Here is an 8,941-nt window from a genome sequence, read left to right on the forward strand (position 1 = left end):
CGCACATATTTATAGTAATAAACACATTTATTGATGCGTTCACACACATATACAGTAATAAACACATGTGTGGATGTGTTTGCACACATACATAGTAATAAACACATGTACGGACGCGATCGCAAACATACACAGTAATAAGAACATATATGGACACGTTCGCACACATACACAGTAATAAACACATATATGAACATGTTCGCACACATATACAATAATAACCGCATGTATGGACGTGTTCGCACACATATAAAGTGATAAAGGCATATACGGACACATTCGCACATATATACACCAATAAACACATGTATGGATGCTTTCGCACACATACATAGCAATAAACATATGTATGGATGCGTTTGCACACATACATAGCAATAAACATATGTATGGTTGCGTTCGCACACATACAAATACACATAAACGAGTATGTCTCTTATGTATCACACTCGTGTAAGATTTATATGAAATATCAAGCAGACTGGAATGATATTTTGTATGATGTTTAGGGCTTGAATGGGTCACAGTTGTATAGTAGTGTTCATCCTGTTGTCCCTTTGAATGAGAATCCAGTCAATGTAATTGATAGGCGTATCCCTTCTCATCTGCTAAGGTAATGAGTGAGCGAGAAACTGTGTTTCAATGAAGATTGTAAACGTGCTTATTTGGAGAAGTAGGAGGCCATCATCTTTGGAAGGGTCCCAGATCAGATTTGACCTGGAATAACTATACTCAGCATAGAGCTTTTGCTCAGAGGGTTTATGTTTCAACTGAAAAGCATCACAATTTAACCATAAAAGAAACCCTTTCTGGTACAACCCAGGAACATAAAAGTAGTGGACTACTTATAAATCTGTACTCTTCGGTGTAGATGCAACAGTTCATTTTTTACTTAAACCATATGGCTCAGTCATTCACTGCCAAAAGGAAAAGGCAACCCATTTGGCTGATGTGTTTGACCGTAAACAGAGTAATGAGAAACTTGAAGTTTCTCATTCCTGTTTTCCTGAGGCTTAACTAACGAGTTTAACTTTTCGATCTCGTGAAATTAAAGCTTTGTTGATGGACCTTGATGCTTATGGAGGTATAGACCCGAATGGTATTTTTCCATTTTTTTTATAAATACCGCACATTTCTTAGCTCCAAAGGTATCTGTTATTTTGCGTAAGTTAGCAAGAAGGGGACCTTTTAGCACTTGTTGGAGAATTAGTAATGTTACTCCTCCATGTAAATGTGTTTGTGGTAGCTCAAATCCCACTGATTACCGCCCAATTTCCATAACTCCCATATTATGTTAAAGTTTTTGAACGTCTTCTGGCAAAACGTCTTAATAGATTTGCTGAAGGTATTCATATGTTCCTTAGTTTGCAATTTGGTTTTCGTAAAGGCTTGTAGCATGTGATGCGCCTTATCACAATTTCCAATGTTGTAGAGATATCCCTTGATTAGTGGTCGGGAAGTTCATATGATTGGCCTTGATTTTAGCGCAGTCTTTGACCATGTTCATCATGACGCCCTTGTTTTCAAACTCAAACGGTTGGAAGTGGGTGGATCGTTTTTTAGAATTATTATTGAATTTCTAAGTAATAGATCTCAAAGAGTTGTTGTTGAAGGACACCTTTGGGAGTATAGGAATGTGATATCTGGTGTTTCACAAGATAGTGTTCTTGGCCAATTACTTTTCATACTATATCCACATGACATGTGATTTGGCCTAGAAAACAAGCTTGTTGCATATGAAAAATATGCTACTCTCTTTGCATTAATTCCATCTCCTGAATGTAGATTTGGGGTTGCTTAATCCGTTAATAGAGATTTAGCTAAGATTAGTGCATGGTGCAAATTATGGGGAATAAAGTTGAATCCTATCAAAACTCAAAGTATGATTGTAAGTAGGTCAAGGACGGTGGAACCTCGACATCCGGATCTCAGCATTGTTAATGTTTCTTTGACTTTGTATGACTCTTTTAAAAATTTAGGTGTGATTCTCGACAGCAAATTTACTTTTGAGAAATACATTAGGTCTGTTTCTTCTTCAATTGCACAAAATATTGGCCAATTGAGAAAGTCTTTAAAAATTTTTGTGGATCAATCTATTCTAAAGAAGTGTTTTAATTCTTTCATTCTACCTTGTTTCGAGTATGGTCTTCCTACCTAGTCTTCAGCTAGTGATTCTCATCTTAATTTGGTTGGAAAAAAACTTCGTTCTATTAAAATTCTTATTCTGGATCTAGATATTAATCTTTAGCACGGTCGTTCAATTATTTCATTATGCATGTTGCATAAGTTTATTTCATAAATCTGACCACCCTTTACATTCAGACCTTCCTGGACAGTTCAATCTTGTTCGTAATACTAGTAATTCAGTTCATTCTAATAGTAAAGCCTTGTCCATCATGAGGCTCAATACTACACAGTATTCTGGAAGCTTTATTCCAGCCGTGACCAAGTTGTGGAATGATCTTCCTAATCGGATAGTTGAATCAGTAGAACTTCAAAAATTCAAACTTGCAGCAAATGTTTTATGTTGAACAGGCTAAAATAAGTCTTTTTATAGTTTATATATGACATATCTGTTTTGATGTTGTTACTGTTTTTAGAATAATTCATTGTTAATTTTTTTTTCATCATTTATTTCTTTCCTTATTTCCTTTCCTCACTGGCCTATTCTTCCCTGTTGCAGCCCTTGTACTTATTGCATCTTGCTTTTCCAACTAGGGATATAGTTTGGCTAGTAATAATAATAATAACACTGATAATGGAAGCGTTCACTCACGTACACAGCAATAAACACATATATGGATGCGTTTGTACACATATGTAATAACCACATGTATGGATGCGTTCGCTCACATACACAGTAGGTAACATATGTATGGGCGCGTTCACACACTGACACAGCAATAAACACATATATGGACACGTTTGCACACATATACAGTAATAAACACACGTATGGACTCGTTCGCAGACATACAGAGCAATAAACACATATATGGACGTGTTCGCACACATATACAGTAATGAACACATGTATGGATGCATTCGCACACATATATAGCAATAAATACGTGTATGGATGAGTTTGCACACATACACAGCAATAAAAATATGTATGGATGCCCTTGCACACATACACAGTAATAAACACATGTATCGACACGTTTGCAGACATACACAGTAATAAACACATGTATGGACGCGTTCACACACATGTACAGTAATGAACACCTGTATGGACACGTTTGCACAGATACACCGTAGTGTGCACATGTATGGACATGTTTGCACACATATACAGCAATAAACACATGTATGGACACGTCCGCACACATACAGTAATAAACACACTATGGACGCGTTTGCACAGATACACGGTAATATACACTCATATGGATGCATTCACACACATATACAGCAATAAACAAATGTATAGCTCTCCACATACATATACAGTAATATACACATTAAGGACACATTTGCACAGATACACAGTAATATACACATGTATGGATGTATTTACACACATATACAGCAATAAACACATGTATGGACGAGTTAGCACACATATACAGTAATATTCACATGTCTGGATGCATTCACACACATATACAGCAATAAACACTTGTATGGATGCTTCTGCATACATATACAGTAATATATACACTTATGGATGTGTTCACACACATATACAGCAATAAACACATGTATGGATACGTTCACAGACATACACAGCAATAAACGTATGTATAGATGCGTCCACATACATATACAGTATTATAAACAAATATAGAAACGTTCGCAGACATACACAGCAATGAACACATGTATTGACGTGTTTGCACACCCATAAAGTAATAAACACATGTATGAGCGCGTTTGTCCATGTACACGGTAATAAACACATGTATGGACGTCTTCGCACATATATACATTAGTAAAAACATGTGTGGATGCGTTCGCAGACATACACAGTAATAAACACATTTATGGACATGTTTGCACACACATACACTAATAAACACATGTTTTGACACGTTTGCATAGATACACAGTAACATACACATGTATGGATGCGTTCGCACACAATATACAACAATAAACATTCGTATGGATACTTCCACAGATATTCATAGCAAAAACCACATGTATGGATGTGTCCGCACACACATACAGTAATATATATATATATATATATATATATATATATATATATATATATATATATATATATATATATATATATATATATATATATATATATATGCACGCGTTTGCACACATACACTGCAATAAACACATGTTTGGACGCATTTGCACACATATACAGTCATAAACACATGTATGGATGCATCCACACACTTACAGTAATATACTTATGTATGGAAACGTTCATACACTTACACAGCAATAAACACATGTATGGACACGTTCGTACACATATACAGTAATAAATCCTCTAATATACAGCAGAGCTAGAGAATTGAAGTATTGGATGTGTGACTTGAGTTTTGCAAGATTACCGTAAGTCGTTGAAGAATAAATTTCAACAGTAGACAGTGCAAAAAACTGTAAACACACAGCACCTTTAAAGTAGGTTATGTGGCTTGCTTGGGGGACGTGTATTATTTGCTTAATTAATTAACAAGGTAAGAGTTTCCTTTATTTAAGCGCTGAAGCTTCAAATTTCACCCTGATGAATATAAAATTACTCATTGTCCACAGAAGTATGAATTTTTTTTTTTTTGTTCCCTTATGGTAAGTCTCATCAATCTTTGGAAGTTGTCTTTCTCTCAATTAAGTTGGAAAAATATTGGGGTTTATCTGAAATGCCATGATTTACCACAAAAATATACCGCAAAAAAAAAAAATTCATTCAATAACCATCCAATGTCTAATGAAATTGTGAGTATGAATCTGTTTCTTGAATAAATCATGTGTGACTTGGAAAATAGAATCTTGATTATAACGTGATCAATATACCGAGGAACACGGTCATCAGCACCTGATAATAAATCAAGGTAGGGTAATGTTCAGGTTATAATTAAAACGAAACTGCCATATATACCAATTATAGTGGGATATGATCGTTAAACGAGAATCTACTGAAAAAGGGTAATGATGAATAAAGACTTATTTATGATTGATTGTTAATGTAATGACCCAAGTAATAATTATGAACAAATAAGACATATATCTCTGAATAAACATACATCAACTCTATAATGTTCAAGTCAAATAGGATTATTTCGTCATAATATGCACTCTCTCTCTCTCTCTCTCTCTCTCTCTCTCTCTCTCTCTCTCTCTCTCTCTCTCTCTCTCTCTCTCTCTCTCTCTCTCTCTCATTGAAATGGAAGAGATATAACACAACTCGGATATAGTGTACAGTGACACGATAAACGAATTCGAGAGTAAGTTAGACAAGATCATAAAAACTCTCTGAACGTTTAAACTAATTCGATTTATACAGGGGCAAATGGAGTCTCCGCGGATGGACTAGAAAGTCTTTGAGACATCCAAAATGTATGTAACTCCCTGCAACTCTTTCATTTAAATCAACACCAGAGAAGGCTAAAGCATTGCAAATTTATTTCCCTGCATCATTAGTGTACCATATATGGAAAGGGGAAGATAATGATATGTAGATTACGATGATTTGCTCTACTTTCCCTCCTGATAATTCCAATTCAGATGACTTGGAGGGACAAATATGCTCCTACATGCAGTGAGATAATGTTTTAGTATTTATTTTAAACAAAGGAGACCCTGGGTGTGTAAATGTCAATATAAGTATGTAAAAACAATGCACAGGCACAGACATTCTTATGCGCGTGAATACACACACACACAAACACCCATATATATATATATATATATATATATATATATATATATATATATATATATATATATATATATATATATATATATATATATATATATATATATATATATATATATAAGGAAGTTGAAATCCCCAAGCTATCATCTTGAAGCATGAAATGTCATCGACGTAGCTCAGCTAAATCAAGTCCAAACGTTTAATAGTTATTAGTATTCCAGTTTCAAAGTATTCCAAAATTACTGTATTACTGTACTGTTATACACGATATAATTAACTTAACTAAATTGCTTTTTTTGTGCAAGTAGGTAAGTAATTTCCGCCGTGGTTATATTTTTCACTTAAGAAACTTGGACCTTCATTCACAAAGATTATTGAAAAAAAAATCGTCCTGAATGTTATAGGAGCAAATTACTATCAAACAATATAACTCCCAATAAATAAAGTGAAGAAAAATATCAATTAAAAAGAAGAGAACATAGTTGTTTGGAATCATACACAGCTATATATTCATCTGTGATAAATTTTAGCAATCAATTCCACAGACGACTTAGTCAAAGGACAATTCCATGTTCCGCGCTTTTGCCAGATATAGCAAAAGGTTTTTTTTTTTTTGTGTTTGCACCGTAACTCAGGTTCAAGGTAATTTTATCTTTCCACCTGTGTTAGGCTCGGGTGTGTGAATGCGTTTCGGTCTTCAACGTGAAGACTCCTTTTTTTAATCATAAAGCTGATTATCAAATTCTTTAATACAAATGTACAGTAGATACCAATTCTTGGTAGTTTTGATAATCTTGTCTTTATACTTCAGAATTCATGTACAAATACTATGGATGGTAAATGGTTGACACTTTTCCTTTTGTCTCACATTTTTCCACATGCATCATCCTTTCTTCTATACATAATAGTCTGGATGTCTTCTTTTCATTTTGTTTCAACCATAATCAATTGCTTTTCTTACCGGTAACTCTGTACATATAAATGCCATTTATTTTAAAAATCCATGATAAAGATATTTTTAATATATATGAGAAATCAATAGTCTTAAAATTTTCTATTTCCCTCTGTTAATAGATGAAAAGTTCGTGAATTTGTTAGCAATAAAATATCTTCATTTTAGTAGTTTACTTTTTATACAGGGTTCATCAGAAAAAAGAAAAAATCATTATTGTTTAGTTAACCTAACCATCGCCTTCGCTAAACTACTGTTTGTAGACAATTTGTTTTTAAATACCGAACCATTTGTGTTGTATAATGCATAACCAGTATCTACGACTGAATTAAAAACGTTAATCATCCATTATTCACGTAAAATATCTTTGTTTTGCATTGAAAAATGTCAGGAATGTTTTCACCAATTTTTTTCTTTTTATTCAAGAACTGTTATAAAAACTTGTTTAACAATAAATATACAAAATAAGCTCAAGCAAAATTTGATATTTAGAATATACAGAGACGATGGATTATTATTATTATTATTATTATTATTATTATTATTATTATTATTATTATTATTATTATTATTATCATTATTATTATTATTATTAGCTGATGTAAGCTCTATTTTACATAATTTAGTATTAGGTATAAGAAAAAAATGTTTTGAATATTCATATATCATTGTAAATTGAATTATATTGTAAAAATAAGATATAGAATTTCTATATATATATATATATATATATATATATATATATATATATATATATATATATATATATATATATATATATATATATATATATATATATATATACATATATATATATATACATATATATATATATATAACTTTGATATTACCTGAATATATCTAATTACTTGACAAATTACCACACAATTATTACAATTTTTAGAATCATTGAAATTTTTATTACTAGAATTATTAGGATTATCATTATCATAACTATTAGAACTGTTATTGTTATAATAAATCCTAGGCATGAAAATTCTTCTATATTATCGTACAGGGATTCATTATGCAAAACCACGCAATATGAATTTATAAGAAAAACATGTATAGCTTTAATTAATCAACAAAATATATACTTTTGTTTGACAAGTTATCAGACAATAAATCCTAAAAATGAAAATTACACAACCAGCAACTCAAGACGAATCATCGATGCTCATTTGAACATGCGATAGTTGAGAAGGATCATAGAATTCCAGCTGCAATAGGTGAGCTTCGGACACGATATTCAATATCCTGAATTGGAGGTTTAGGGACCACGCATGCGCACAAGTCTTTCGGTTAAAGTAGGGGAGAAAGGGCAACCTAGTACAGTATAGGCTTGTTTGTAGTTGGCTTTCAGGCGTCTTAGAAATGAAAGGAAGGGAGGATTTCTTCGATAATAGGATGAATACTTACCTTCTATATATTTATATATATATATATATATATATATATATATATATATATATATATATATATATATACATATATGCATATATATATATATATATATATATATATATATATATATATATATATATATATATATATATATATATATATATATATATACACACATATATATATATACATATATATATATATATATATATATATACATATATATATATATATATATATATATATATATATATATATATATATATATATATATATATATATATATATAATATGTATACATATGTATACTATATATTATTAGCCCAAGAGCTCCAACATAGAAAAATAGCCAATGAAGCAAGAAAATTAGGAAATTAATAAACTACAAGAGAAGTAATGAACAATTAAGATACTTATTGATTTAAAAACAATAATATCAATAGAATAGGTCTTTCATGAATAAACTATAAAAGGACTCATGTAAGCCTGTTCAACATAAAAACATCCACTGCAAGTTTGGACTTTTGAAGTTCCACCGATTCAAGTACCTGATTAGGAAGATCATTCCACAACTTGGTCACAACTGGAACAAAACATCTAGAATACCTTGAAGTATTGAGCCTCATATTAGAGAGGACATGACTATTAGAACTACCTGCATACGCATACATAGTGTTACAAACAGGGTGGTACTATCCGGGAAGATCTGGATGTAGAGAGTGGTAATAATTATGAAATAT

This window comes from Palaemon carinicauda, chromosome 7 (assembly GCF_036898095.1).
Source record: "Palaemon carinicauda isolate YSFRI2023 chromosome 7, ASM3689809v2, whole genome shotgun sequence".
NCBI lineage: Eukaryota > Metazoa > Arthropoda > Malacostraca > Decapoda > Palaemonidae > Palaemon > Palaemon carinicauda.